The following is a 15,247-nucleotide window of genomic DNA, read 5'->3' on the forward strand; positions in this document are numbered from 1 at the left end:
GTAAATTTTTCTGAGCTTTCACAGAAAAACCATTACTACACGAAGGCTCTCTAGCCCAGTCAAAGATGGCAAACTTTCTTCTTTCAACCTTGACAAAGGCAGCACATACCAGATCCACTCCTTACATTCTTACGTAACTGTTTACTAGAGTAAACTACAATTCAGTGGTCAGCATTTTGTGGAGCCCTTCTGTGCGGAGTTTGCATGTTCTCCCCGTATCAGCGTGGATTTCTCCTGGTTCTTAGGCTTCCTCCTGCAATCCAAAGAAATGCAGGTTAAGTGGTGACTCTAAATTGGCCGTAGGTGTGAATGTGAATGGTTGTCTGTCTCTGTATATCAGCCCTGCGATAGTCTGGCGACCTGTCCAGGGTGTACCCCACCTCTTGCCCAGTGACAGCTGGGATAGACTCCAGCACCTCCTCGCCCCCTAACAGAAAAGCGGTGACAGAAATTAAATGAATGAATGAATGAATGACAGTCCTCTAAAAGGTAACACAACACACTGAATCACAATGTTTGCTTACAATAACTTCTGAATTGAAACCCCCACTATACCGTCAGACAGCCCTTTCAACGGCGAACTGAAGCCATTATCTCAAAACCGCCAGACTACATTGACAAAAACAATAATTTTACCTTGAGAGTTGTTGGTCTACCGCTGCCTCGATTAGGGAGTGTGTAAGGTAAAGTGGAAAAAATCTAAATATAGTGTCCACTTAAAAGGATATTGATATTTTTAGGTGGGTCTTTTTAAGTGGCTTAAATGTGTTTCGCTGCATCCACAGCAGTACAGCGCTTAGCTTCCACGCTGGAAGATTTGGTTTACCCAAGATGCTAGCAAAGAAACACAGCACATAAAATAAGTCCAGCAGAAACCTCAGATAGGTCAAACCACAGTGTTACAACATTACAGATACACTTGAAAGTGACAACAGAAATAAACAGGTTTGCTGATCTCACATTTCTCTGCAGTAGAAATCAATTTACAGTTGTCTACTTGGAAGTTATTGTCATCAGCACGATGCCTCTGTAATTCAGTCTATAAAATAGCTTACAATAGCTTAGGCCATACAACAACTTACCTCAAACAGACTTCCAGATGCTGCTCTGGGTTGATAAGGAACCTGGTAGTTGGTTCTCTGCACCCTCAGATGCTGCCGGTATGAATAGATTTAATGCAAAATATTCACAGGGGAGTATTTTGCATTTTCTTGTTGTTACCTCGTCCTGGTGTGTAAAGGCCTTACAGTCTCTGATTTTGCGCCAGCACAAAGCCAGCAGTGGCACAAACACGGGTCATTTGTGTTTGGCATAAGTTTCTTTTTCACTTTCAGTCTGACTGTTAAGTTGTTTTGTAGCTTGAGACTAATTTTCTTGCGCCAAGGTGGGTGGGTTGTGCAATTAGTTGTTTGTTTTGGCCTGACGGTGTATTGTTTTTCTACCTGCTGAGACAGTTTCTTATCGCACACCCAGAGACAGGTGGTTGTTATGCGCAGGTCAAACAGTCTGAATCCTCATTCATTGCTTTAATCTTCAGTTACCACGCCAAGCTTCGCTAAAATAGGAAGATGGGCTTCTGTGTTTCTCTGAACACCAGACTGGTATAGACTGTACCACTCTACCCATATTCCTTGTTTTTATAGGGAAATCATTTGGAATACAGGAAGCATCTTCAAGATGCGTCCTGAGCTCCTGTAAACATCTTTTCTTGAAGCAACTCCAAACACCACATTTGAGATATTTTTCTCATTCTTGTCAATGGGAACACTGTGGAGGAACTGTCAGTCCATGCAGTCACGTAAACACCCAGACTGTTGCTCTTCCTATCTAACATGCCCATCCGACCTTCTTAATAGAAGCTTTTAATTACAAAATCATATTAGCAGTCAACCGTAATAAATGTAAACACATTTTGTCGTCCCATAGGTTGTGTTGCTGTGCACCTGCACGGGGTCTGCCTTCTAAAATAACTTAGCATGCAATGTCTGACTCCTGAGACGTAATTTCAGCTGAAACAGGGACATCATCTGGTCTTGCATCCATATTTGGTGTGCCGTATTTTAGTATTTGGGACAATGTATATTTGTGCCATGCGACTCTGCAGCTCCTGGAGACAGTTTTCTCCTCAGAGAAGTGGGTCTGGATGTCTCTCTCTCTCTCTCTCTGTAATAGGGGAACTTATTTGAGGCTAATACAAACTCCAGCTGCTGATAATATATTCGTCCAACTAGTAATGTATTCATCCTGCTGCAGCTTCTTTTCCAGATTGTGCCGTGCTGTGCCAGGATACTGTTGATTGCCAAGTGTGGAAAAATTGGTTCCGCACACGTTCCATGAGTTTGCTGCTGTGCTCGCATACAGTTACAACAAATTTAAGCCAAGACCAAGTGTTTAGATGGCTCACAGATTATTTAAAATAGGTTGATAAAACACATACTGCTGCAGTTAAAGAGAAAACAACATAAAATGGAGCCTAAACTTTATCCTCACTCGTACATTACTTACTTTTGTTTGAATTTCATCATGTAGCACACCATTTACTTTAGTGGAATGGCATTAACTTGTGTATTTAGTCATTTACCTCTTTGAATTCAGCCTTGAAACATAATCCCAGACGGAATTTGCTTGAAATGGGAACACAGTGGTTTATTCTAAGGTGTGTATTGAATATTCATGTCGAACAACACCCATGTGAGCTCAACATTGTATAAACTCTCCATTCATTCCCCACCTCCTTCCTAGGGGTATATCTTGTGTTGTGCAGTGCATTGCCACCAGAGGTTTTACTAAACAGAATGTGGCCAGGAGAGCTAATGCCTGGATATAAAGATATTTCACTGATACCCGGTAAAATATTTACCATCTTAATTCAAGTTTATAAGAACAGCTTTATTAAAAACAGGCTGTTTTCCTAGGGAAGTGCTCTCTGAGGGTTGTGGATAAAATATTTTAATGGCTTTAGAATTTGTGATTTTGAGTGTCTCTCTGTCTTTCATGCTGTCCCTCTCTCTGTCTCTCTGTGAGTGATATTTCTCAGTAGCTCCTGTCAGTCTGTCAAGAATATCTCTGACACACAACACAGCATTTCACTCAAGCTTGGCTTTAAGGGCTTAAAGCTGAACCAACAGCCTTACAGGACAGGTCCTGTTGAGCCTTTCTAACTCTTCACTTTTGAATGACGAGCTGCATCCCAACTTTCTGTGGCCATTTCAGAAAAATGACTTGGATCAAGATTTTTTGTAGCAATTTTTAAAAAATTGCACAAAATCCTCTCTCCTTTTTCTATTTTCTTCTCAGACACCAGTGCTATCGTGCTGTGGTTGGCTTTTAGATTTTCAGCTCCGCTCGGCTGGGCACAGTGTGCTTGTCTGGGTCTCATTAGAGAGTCTTTAAGTGACACAGGCATGACCCTGAACATGAGCTGGCACAATGCGCCAGCCCCCAGCCGCTTAAGTGGCAGATCGGGAATCACTCAGCCAAGGCTCAGTCATTTAATGTTGCTTTTTTTTTTTTTTTTCAGAGGAGGGAGTGATAGAGGGAGAGAAGTGCATGGGGGCAATTTGCTGTGTTTGCGTGTGTATATGTGTTTTACAAATCAGCTGTCAAAACTTTTACATACCACTTTCAGCTCCGGTAGCAGATGTTGTGCCACGAGCTGATTCACTGCAATGGAAAGCCGATAGCACATATGGCAAAAACAGAATATTTATGTAAAAAAAAAAAAAAAAAAAACCTTTGTAAATTGCCATTTTGTGTGATAAGCCATGTCTGTTCACCATAAGAGTTTTGGAGTGGAAATACAAGGGTAAGAATTGTAACAGTGAGGGGGAGGGAACTGATGCAGCGAGGTTTATAGATGACTGCTTTAACATTCGTCGAGGATCGGAGAATTTCATAGTAGGATGATTTCCTTCTGCCTTGGGCTTCCCATTTAGATATTCTAAGATGACACTGGCTGCATGGTCATGAATATTTGAGAACACGCACAGGGCTAAGAGAACGATAAGTGAGGGAGTGGAGGTGTGAGAAGGAGTACGACCGGGTTAGATATCTCTCAGGTGTAAGTGATCCCCCCCTGAAGCCCTGGTTGTCAAAGGATGACAGGCTAGCCTTACTTTGTCACTGATGTCTTACCTGCAACTGCACTCTGAATGGCTCCCAGGGGCAATAAATTCCCTTTCAGCTCGTATTCTGATCACTGAATCAAGAAATATTCACTCTGGCTGAAAAGAGGTATACTTCAGGGAGATCACTCAATTTTATCATAAGCTCAGCCAGATCTATGAGCGTAATGACTTAAACAAAGATGATTCAAAGTATAACTAATTTGCTGCATCTTGTCTCGAAAATTGATTTAAATGAGGAATGAGAGAAAACCATCTCTGGCTGTCATGGTAGAAAGCACAAAATTATAATTACATTTTGAGTACAGGCTATAAAAAAGCACACTGAATTCCAGTAAGTTTTCAAGTGTAAAACAGCTTTTACCTGCACTGGAGAGTGGAATGGAAGATGCGGTCAGACGAGCCATTTAGGGTTTTTGGATAAAATCTCAGTAGCCAGTCATTATCTTCAAAGTTAATCAGCAGCCGGAGCAAGGCTCATCTGAGAGAGGTAAGATAAATAGAAAGCCTTGAGTTAAAAGCATATGAAAAAGGCAAATAAGATTATTTGTGTTCGGTGCATCAGGTTTGTGCTCACTTTCCTCTGTGGAGAGGCCTCGAAGACACCATGCTAATGACAGATCTGTGTACAAACCTATTACTGAGTGTTCTCGTGGTATAAAGGGGTAGGACAGCTGCCTCTGGAAGAGCTCTTCTCTCTAATCACAGCCTCATTTATCCTGCCTTTGCTCTCTGCAATCTGGAATGAACGTGTAATGCAGTTTTCAGTTTGCATTCCTATTACGGGCCATGGTGAGGAATTTTGATTGTTTTTTGTGATGCGCACCGTAGTGTGACAAACAAAAGACCTCATCTGAGTGAAACAGGAAAATGGCGCATGTCCGGTCATTACCATAAAGCTGCTATAAAATGTATTCAATCAAATAAAACACAAGCAGAGGGGATTTTACTGTGTTACTATAATGGCCATTTCTTCCTCTGGCCGACACAAGCAGCCTGATACACACACACACACACACACACACACACACACACACTCACTATCTGTAGCAGAGGGATAGAGCAAGAGGTCTTTGATTCAGAGGGCAATGGAGAAAGAGCTGATCAAAGTTTCATCTCAAACTGCTGGCCCTTTTGCCACACACACACATACAGGCACTCTCTCTCTCTCTCTCTCTCTCTCTCTCTCTCTCTCTCTCTCACACTCACACACACACACACACACACACACACTGAGGAAATTGGATAGAGGTTGTATGAGAGGAGTCCCAAAGCATGGGTAGGATGAGGTATTGTTGAATTTCTTTCTTGAACTTTTCATACCAGTTCAAAGATCATTTTTGAAATATTTCCCAGGTGGGGGAAAAAACACTTTAATTCTTTTTGCGTAAATGCTTTTTTGTTAAAATTAAATTAGACAATTCTCTGCTGACTTTCAGCACACATTTGGGTTGACTACATCCAGTTCCTAGTGTAATAATGAAAGTATTGCTACACTGCAATGTCTTATGGCTTACATGTAGAATTATGTTTTATATCGTTCTACAATTAATCCTTTTTATATCATACTACTGTAGAAAAATGTTGCGGTCAGAAGAATAATTAATGTAGTCTTGGTGTTGGAAACAAGGAGCAGGGTGGCCTCTCTCCAGTTGTTTGTACTGAAGCATTTTATTATCAGTGAGCAAATACACAGAGTCTAAATGATGTACAGAAAGATACCGAAGGGGAAGTTATTATAGCCCTTTGCGTATCTGAATAACCATCACATTCACACAATGTACTGTAAGGAGAAGGATCAGTGTACTGTATCTACTCCACAGCCACACCAGGAAACCTTAGCTGTCTGTTAGCAGACCAGTCACTAGGAGAAAGTGTAGGCATTGTCGTTTCTCCAAACCACAAGTATGATTTCATGGGTATGATATCAACATCTCTATAGTGGCATAGTATATGAGCTGACTTTGTTTTTAGGAAGTGGATGGCGTGACTTATGAGAAACCAGCCAAGGTGATGACCAATTCAGACCATTGTTTTAGACCAAACAACAAAACCGTTTACTCATCACTGTTTTCCAGCGGCTTTTTAGCCCCGAAATATGTGATTTTTAGGGACCCATGGCTCTTTATCCTGCAGCTTTTTAGCTCCTAAATGTGGGTGTTTTTTTGATGAGCCGTGGACCTTTTCCTGCAGTTTTTCTGCCCCCAAACTTGGGTGTTACTTAGCAATCTGATGCTGTTTTTCCAGCGGGTATAGTACCATGACATGCTGTTGTTTTTTACAGAGACAATGCTGCATTTCCTCCTGAGATAGTGGCACAAATTTATATATATACAGTACAGGCCAAAAGTTTGGACACACCTTCTCATTCAATGCGTTTTCTTTATTTTCATGACTATTTACATTGTAGATTCTCACTGAAGGCATCAAAACTATGAATGAACACATGTGGAGTTATGTACTTAACAAAAAAAGGTGAAATAACTGAAAACATGTTTTATATTCTAGTTTCTTCAAAATAGCCACCCTTTGCTCTGATTACTGCTTTGCACACTCTTGGCATTCTCTCCATGAGCTTCAAGAGGTAGTCACCTGAAATGGTTTCCACTTCACAGGTGTGCCTTATCAGGGTTAATTAGTGGAATTTCTTGCTTTATCAATGGGGTTGGGACCATCAGTTGTGTTGTGCAGAAGTCAGGTTAATACACAGCCGACAGCCCTATTGGACAACTGTTAAAATTCATATTATGGCAAGAACCAATCAGCTAACTAAAGAAAAACGAGTGGCCATCATTACTTTAAGAAATGAAGGTCAGTCAGTCCGGAAAATTGCAAAAACTTTAAATGTGTCCCCAAGTGGAGTCGCAAAAACCATCAAGCGCTACAACGAAACTGACACACATGAGGACCGACCCAGGAAAGGAAGACCAAGAGTCACCTCTGCTTCTGAGGATAAGTTCATCCGAGCCACCAGCCTCAGAAATGGCAAGTTAACAGCAGCTCAGATCAGAGACCAGATGAATGCCACACAGAGTTCTAGCAGCAGACCCATCTCTAGAACAACTGTTAAGAGGAGACTGCGCCAATCAGGTCTTCATGGTCAAATAGCTGCTAGGAAACCACTGCTAAGGAGAGGCAACAAGCAGAAGAGATTTGTTTGGGCCAAGAAACACAAGGAATGGACGTTAGACCAGTGGAAATCTGTGCTTTGGTCTGATGAGTCCAAATTTGAGATCTTTGGTTCCAACCGCCGTGTCTTTGTGAGATGCAGAAAAGGTGAACGGATGGATTCCACATGCCTGGTTCCCACTGTGAAGCATGGAGGAGGAGGTGTGATGGTGTGGGGGTGTTTTGCTGGTGACACTGTTGGGGATTTATTCAAAATTGAAGGCACACTGAACCAGCATGGCTACCACAGCATCCTGCAGCGACATGCCATCCCATCCGGTTTGCGTTTAGTTGGACGATCATTTATTTTTCAACAGGACAATGACCCCAAACACACCTCCAGGCTGTGTGAGGGCTATTTGACCAAGAAGGAGAGTGATGGAGTGCTGCGGCAGATGACCTGGCCTCCACAGTCACCGGACCTGAACCCAATCGAGATGGTTTGGGGTGAGCTGGACCGCAGAGTGAAGGCAAAGGGGCCAACAAGTACTAAACACCTCTGGGAACTCCTTCAAGACTGTTGGAAAACCATTTCAGGTGACTACCTCTTGAAGCTCATGGAGAGAATGCCAAGAGTGTGCAAAGCAGTAATCAGAGCAAAGGGTGGCTATTTTGAAGAAACTAGAATATAAAACATGTTTTCAGTTATTTCACCTTTTTTTGTTAAGTACATAACTCCACGTGTTCATTCATAGTTTTGATGCCTTCAGTGAGAATCTACAATGTAAATAGTCATGAAAATAAAGAAAACGCATTGAATGAGAAGGTGTGTCCAAACTTTTGGCCTGTACTGTATATATATATATATTTCTTTTCATTTTATTTCATGTTATTTTATTTTATTGTATTTTATTTTACAGAGACATCTTTGGTTGATTGTGCTCCCCAATATCAGGTATTTTAAGCCAAAACATAATCTCTTCCTTACCATCACCAAGTGGTGTGTGTGCCTAAAACCTAACCTCATGTTAATCACAGCATTATTCAAACGTAAAGTTTTAATGGATGTGCTACACAATAACTTTCAAATGTAACATATCCATAGTTTGTAACATACAATGCCAACATTTTTATGGCTATTGGGTTGGTTAGCCTGCAAACTTGAACTTTTAAATGCTGTCTGAGCTGCCCTTGATCCAAACCTTTAAGCCACAACTGCATTGCAAGTGCAGTGAGCTTGTACCTAAAATATTGACCAGGAGCACTAAAGTGTTTATTTATTCATTTATTTTTATTCAACCTTTTTTTATACAGGAAGTCCCATTAAGTTTAAACATTTATTTTACAAGAGAGACCTGACCAAGGTAGCAGCCAATCAAAACACATTTATAATGCAACAAATACAACATATAATACAAAGATCCACAGTAAAACAACTATTCAAACATAGTGGCCTCTCAAGAAAGACAAGCACATGTCTCTCTCACCACATTCTTTATGATGCCCTTAAATTCATCAATGGACAGAAGTGTTTCTAATTTTCAATCAGGAGTAGGAAAATGCAGTTTTCCCTAGATCTCTTAAAACTCGGGGTGCATTAAAAAGCAACTAACTGGAGGAGCATAGCTGGTACTGTCTCCAAAAGTAGATCAGGAGCCAGAGCCTTCAGCTATCAGGCTCCTCTCCTGTGGAATCATCTTCCTGTTGTGGTCCGGGAGGCAGACACCGTCTCCACATTTAAGACTAGACTTCCAATGACATCATGATGGCCTCCGATGCCGGTAAATTCACTATCCTGGTTCTGCTTGATCTCAGTGCAGCCTTTGACACTGTTGATCACTACATCCTTTTAGACAGGCTGAGGGACAGGGTAGGCATCTCAGGGACCGCCCTTCACTGGTTTAAATCCTATCTGTCTGATCGATCCTTTTCTGTGGCTGTTGGCCCTCATAAATCAGAGTTTGCCCCCTTTTCTTGCGGGGTGCCCCAAGGTTCAGTGCTTGGGCCTATCCTCTTTGCGCTATACATGCTCCCTCTCAGAGATGTCATCAGCAATTTTGAAGGTATCTCATACCATATGTATGCAGATGACCTCCAGTTATATTTTTCTTTTAACCCTGATAGGACTGATGGAATTGACTCACTGTACGATTGTATGAATGTAATTAAGGACTGGATGGCTACTAACTCCCTTCAGTTGAATGCAGCTAAAACTGAGATTTTAATTATTGCACCTGACGCCTCAGCATCTAAAGTGGCCAGCTGCTTAGGGTCCCTCAGTGCAAATGTGCGTCCCAAGTTGAGAAACCTTGGGGTCACATTTGATCAGGCCATGCTCTTCAATGACCACATCAAAACTGTCACTGCTTTTTCCACCTCAAAAACATTTCCAAACTCAGATCCATGTTAACTTATTCCGAGCTAGAAATGATCATCCATGCTTTTATTTACTCACATCTAGATTACTGTAATTCTCTTTTCACCTGTCTCAGTAAAACTTCATTAGACCGCCTCCAACTAGTCCAGAACGCTGCCGCCAGGCTTCTGTCCAGATCTCATAAGTTCACTCACATCACTCCAGTCCTGGCATCCCTGCACTGGCTCCCTGTTAATTTCAGGATCCAGCACAAGATTCTAACCATCACTTACAGAGCCCTCCATGGTCAAGCACCTGCATACTTGATGGATCTGGTGTCCTTTCACTGTCCTGTCAGGTCACTGTGGTCCGCTGAAGGCCACCTACTTACTGTCCCTCACACAAGATTAAAAACGAAAGGTGATAGAGCCTTTAAGGCTGTTGCACCGAAATGGTGGAATGCACTACCTCATGAGCTGAGAGCGGCCTCTTCGTGGACGTTTTTAAAAAGCAGTTCAAAACACATCTGTTTAGGCATGCATTCCATTAATTGTCCATTGTATCATCTCTGTATTTCGCTGCACTTTACTTTTTGTGTACAGTGTATTTTGCATTGTTTCTGTTATTGTATTTTAATTTTTTTTATTTATTTTTTTTTTTGTATTTTATCTTGTGAAGCACTTTGTGAGTCCTCTCTGTGAGAAGTGCTATATAAATAAAATTTACTTACTTACTAGCTTTAAGACTTTCCTCTTTGATAAAGCTTATAGTTAGGGCCGGCTCAGGCTTGCCTTGTACCAGCCCCTAGTTAGGCTGACTTAGGCCTAGTCTGCCGGAGGACCTCCGAAGAGGGATCCCTCCTCAGTTGCTCTTCCTGAGGTTTCTACCAGTTTTTATTTATCAGCTGTGAGGGTCCTAAGGACAGAGGGATGTTGTATGCTGATTTGTGATATTGGGCTTTATAAATAAAATTGATTGATTGATTGAATAGATAACTACCAGAGCTGACACACAGAAGGGAGCAGAGGTAGGCCAGAAGTTTACCCAATATTACTTTATAGATACAAATATACCAGTGCTGCTGTCTGCGAGTGGTCAGTGGCGTCCAACCCACCACATCATAAAGAACGCAGTGATGAGTAAGGGCTTACTTAGAATAGCAACACAAACTTGCTAGTCTTTGATAGAGATTTTGCCCAATATCGAACCTCTGCCTTACTTTACAAGAGGCTGCTCGGCTAGCTCTGTCTCCATCTATTTAAATAAAATATTAACTGGCAAAACATTGATGAGTGGATGGACAGACAATACACTGGCAAATCCCAGACCATAATTTTTGCATCACCAGTTGTGGTCTTGCAAGTCTATGGCTGAATTGCCTGAGAAAGGTGGCTTTCAAGTAGTCTGTAGAAATAGATGACATATAATTGCCTTCATCAGTTAGATATGTTTTCTTTGTATTGAGCGTGCTTATTTTCTGATGTCTGTTTTTAATTTCAAATTCCACAAAAACATATTTACACAAATGTAAACAGATTTACATTGTGTTGGCTCTCAGTCACTCTGCACCATATATAATGTTGCATTGTTGTGATCGTCACAGATTCTCTTATTCTGCCAGCGTTTACCTGATTTGAGAATTATTTGACTGGCAGATATTAGCTACATCTCAGGAGGCAGTTTGAGCAGCCACTGTTCCATGGTGAATTGTCGCTCCAATTATGAACTGCTGAAGTATGGAGAATCCCAGCCTCAGTTAATCCTGCCCTGTCAATAATCATGATGTGTAAAAGGCTGAGACTTGACATATTTTTGGCATAGCCACTTGCTTTTAGCTGGATGAGTGTCAGTGTGGTGGGAATTTTCTGTAAGTGCACGAGTTTACTGCCAGAAAGAGGGGGGGGGGGGACTGGAAGCAGACAGGGAAACAGAGCAGACAGTGAGAGAGGGCTAGAGGGAATGCACACACACACACACACACACACACACACACACAGGGAGAAACACAGAAACACACTTTTACAAGAACCAATCTCAGAGATATCCAAGAAAGGTCTTGGTAGTGATTGGGTGGACAGCTGAGCAGTGATAACCTACGAGAGTAACAGTCCTCAGATAAGGACTGTCTCTTGTCTGATGGCCACTTTGCTTCCCTCACCATCACCGTGGCAATGTCAGCCAATGTCACAAGTGCTGAAAAGTACTGCCGTTCAAGTCGACAGTACTAAAATTAGTCAAACTAGTGACCCCTCTTCTTCTTGCTCGGTGGGAGTCTTGCCAGGCAGAAAATGTCAGATAGTTTAATGGTACTTTTACTTTGTTTATGAGCAGCATAAAACCATTTCCCTCCATTTTAGTGTTAGGGCTGCTGCTGTAATGGATGCATGCCATGCTAATGGATGCCTGCTTTCTTGTCCAATTAGTGTTCTGTCAACACAGTATATTAAGATGTCACAAAGACAATCAATACATAAGAGTGTCCTGCCATATTAAATTAGTTCTTGTTTATTTCTGTAAACTCAGAGCCTCCTCTAAGATAATGTCATTGTAATCTCAGAGCAGTGTTGGTTCTATTAATCTTTGTAACATTGACACCTTAGTCACGTCAGAATACTGCGTTACAGGGGCATCCACCTGGTAGGTACCAAGGCTTTGTCCTTACCCCAACGACGTGGGTTTGATTCCAACCTGGGCCCTTTGCTGTGTGTTGTCACCTGTCTCTTCCCCCCTTCCTGTCACTCTTCGCCTGTACCAGGGTTCCCACAGATCCTTGAAAAGACTTGAAAGGCATTAAATTCATTAATACATAAAGAATAAGTCCTTGATTGTTATTAAAAATGTCTTAAATAAATCTTTTAAAAATCTTACAAATTCTTAGACATTAGAAGTAGGATTTTATCAGTATGAAGGCAATTTATACAAGGCTCTGTCAAACTTGGCATGATAACAATCAAGGCAGTGAAATCCCACATGTAGAGTGAGATACACATAGGGTGTTTTAACATATAGTCCTTTTTAAACAAATGGAACTCAGTGCTCTTAAAGTGCACCAAAAAGTGGACCAACATAAAAGGGACTCTTTTTCTGTTCACATTGTCAGTTCATCTGAAAAAGGACCGTTGTCTTTATGGTCAACTTCAGCTCTGATGGGGCCTCAGTCCTCTTTCTGTTCACACTGTATATATATATAATATATACTGACATAGTTTTGTTTTTACTTTGACATGGCAGTGCAGTGTGGTTATAAAGCCCGTCACTTTCACATGAACTTAAAATTGGAGGAAAACCTTAGTGTTTCTGTGTGCTGTGGACTGTTGCTGTTTGAGGTATCCTACATGCCACATCTGCAGATGTGCAGCGTCTTCTGTGGACCAAACTACTCCTTGTCCTGCATCCTTGCAAGCGTTACAGGCCGACATGGTTTTGTCTCTTTTTTCAGGCATCCCAGTCCAACAGCATGTGATCTAGAGGGCTGGATACAATGGCAAACAGCAAAGAGAACCTGGAGCGCTTTGTGTTCACAAGGCACAGGTTAAGTGAACCGCACTGCGGACCTGAGGTGGTATGACTATGGTTCGCTTGAGAGAGGTCTGAGTTTTCTTGGAATTTTCACATACAGTACAGGCCAAAAGTTTGGACACACCTTCTCATTCATTGCGTTTTCTTTATTTTCATGACTGTTTACATTGTAGATTCTCACTGAAGGCATCAAAACTATGAATGAACACATGTGGAGTTATGTACTTAACAAAAAAAGGTGAAATAACTGAAAACATGTTTTATATTCTAGTTTCTTCAAAATAGCCACCCTTTGCTCTGATTACTGCTTTGCACACTCTTGGCATTCTCTCCATGAGCTTCAAGAGGTAGTCACCTGAAATGGTTTTCCAACAGTCTTGAAGGAGTTCCCAGAGGTGTTTAGCACTTGTTGGCCCCTTTGCCTTCACTCTGCGGTCCAGCTCACCCCAAACCATCTCGATTGGGTTCAGGTCCGGTGACTGTGGAGGCCAGGTCATCTGCCGCAGCACTCCATCACTCTCCTTCTTGGTCAAATAGCCCTTACACAGCCTGGAGGTGTGTTTGGGGTCATTGTCCTGTTGAAAAATAAATGATCGTCCAACTAAACGCAAACCGGATGGGATGGCATGTCGCTGCAGGATGCTGTGGTAGCCATGCTGGTTCAGTGTGCCTTCAATTTTGAATAAATCCCCAACAGTGTCACCAGCAAAACACCCCCACACCATCACACCTCCTCCTCCATGCTTCACAGTGGGAACCAGGCATGTGGAATCCATCCGTTCACCTTTTCTGCGTCTCACAAAGACACGGCGGTTGGAACCAAAGATCTCAAATTTGGACTCATCAGACCAAAGCACAGATTTCCACTGGTCTAATGTCCATTCCTTGTGTTTCTTGGCCCAAACAAATCTCTTCTGCTTGTTGCCTCTCCTTAGCAGTGGTTTCCTAGCAGCTATTTGACCATGAAGGCCTGATTGGCGCAGTCTCCTCTTAACAGTTGTTCTAGAGATGGGTCTGCTGCTAGAACTCTGTGTGGCATTCATCTGGTCTCTGATCTGAGCTGCTGTTAACTTGCGATTTCTGAGGCTGGTGACTCGGATGAACTTATCCTCAGAAGCAGAGGTGACTCTTGGTCTTCCTTTCCTGGGTCGGTCCTCATGTGTGCCAGTTTCGTTGTAGCGCTTGATGGTTTTTGTGACTCCACTTGGGGACACATCTAAAGTTTTTGCAATTTTCCGGACTGACTGACCTTCATTTTAAAGTAATGATGGCCACTGGTTTTTCTTTCGTTAGCTGATTGGTTCTTGCCATAATATGAATTTTAACAGTTGTCCAATAGAGCTGTCGGCTGTGTATTAACCTGACTTCTGCACAACACAACTGATGGTCCCAACCCCATTGATAAAGCAAGAAATTCCACTAATTAACCCTGATAAGGCACACCTGTGAAGTGGAAACCATTTCAGGTGACTACCTCTTGAAGCTCATGGAGAGAATGCCAAGAGTGTGCAAAGCAGTAATCAGAGCAAAGGGTGGCTATTTTGAAGAAACTAGAATATAAAACATGTTTTCAGTTATTTCACCTTTTTTTGTAAAGTACATAACTCCACATGTGTTCATTCATAGTTTTGATGCCTTCAGTGAGAATCTACAATGTAAATAGTCATGAAAATAAAGAAAACGCATTGAATGAGAAGGTGTGTCCAAACTTTTGGCCTGTACTGTATGTGCAAAAAATGCTGTCATTGCTCTGATTCCATTTAGAGGGCTGAAAAGGACCAAGTGTGAAAACACCCAAAATCATCAAGAAAACAAACAGGTATATCCTGACTCTGCTCTACACTCATTTCTGCCAAGAGACAAAAACATCCTATTTTGTGTTACAATAAAGATTTGGGACAAAATCTGTCCGTAATCCTAATTCATTGTCGTCAGTAAATTTGGTTGTTGTAAAATTTGTCTTGATTTCATCCTAAGTGACATTTGAAAAGCTTTAAATCTAATTTGCCTTAATGTGTAGGAACCCGTTGTTCTACCCAATAAAGGCAAAAGTCCCAAAAAAAAAGAAATATTGTGGTATAAAAAGTATCACTGATCGTGTTTAGTTTTTTAACCATTATTTATTCAGCATGTTCACTGA

The 15,247-nt window shown here is 41.7% G+C and overlaps 1 protein-coding gene across 3 annotated transcripts in view; it reads left to right on the forward strand.

Annotated features, from left to right (window-relative positions):
• Window positions 1–15,247, forward strand: part of inpp4b (inositol polyphosphate-4-phosphatase type II B) — a 205,751-nt gene that overhangs the window by 39,282 nt on the left and 151,222 nt on the right. The gene's annotated exons all lie outside the window — the stretch shown is intronic.

This window comes from Epinephelus lanceolatus, chromosome 3, assembly GCF_041903045.1.
Source record: "Epinephelus lanceolatus isolate andai-2023 chromosome 3, ASM4190304v1, whole genome shotgun sequence".
Taxonomy (NCBI): domain Eukaryota; kingdom Metazoa; phylum Chordata; class Actinopteri; order Perciformes; family Serranidae; genus Epinephelus; species Epinephelus lanceolatus.